This window comes from Carlito syrichta, unplaced genomic scaffold, assembly GCF_000164805.1.
Source record: "Carlito syrichta isolate Samal-C Ts95f unplaced genomic scaffold, Tarsius_syrichta-2.0.1 Scaffold304026, whole genome shotgun sequence".
Taxonomy (NCBI): Eukaryota; Metazoa; Chordata; class Mammalia; order Primates; family Tarsiidae; genus Carlito; species Carlito syrichta.
Window position 1 is genome coordinate 29,933 of NW_007248122.1, and position 346 is coordinate 30,278.

Here is a 346-nt window from a genome sequence, read left to right on the forward strand (position 1 = left end):
TTCAACTTACAGTTTGGTGGAAAAAATTCTGTCATTTGTTGGAGAGATTCTTTCCTTGGACATTGGAAGCTTTTTTTTTTTAAATTCAGAGTCTCACTCTGTCACCCAGGCTGGAGTGCTGTGGTACACTCAGAACCACCGCAGCCTCGACCTGCTGGGCTCATGTAATCCTTCCACCTCAGCTTTCCAAGTAGCTGGAAACACAAGGGTGTGCCAACATACCTAGCTAATTTTTTGATTTATGGTAGAGACAAGCTTTCTCCATGTTGCTCAGGTTGGCCTCGAAACCCTGAACTCTGACAATCCTCTCGCCTCTACCTCCCAAAGTGCTGGGATGACAGGTGTG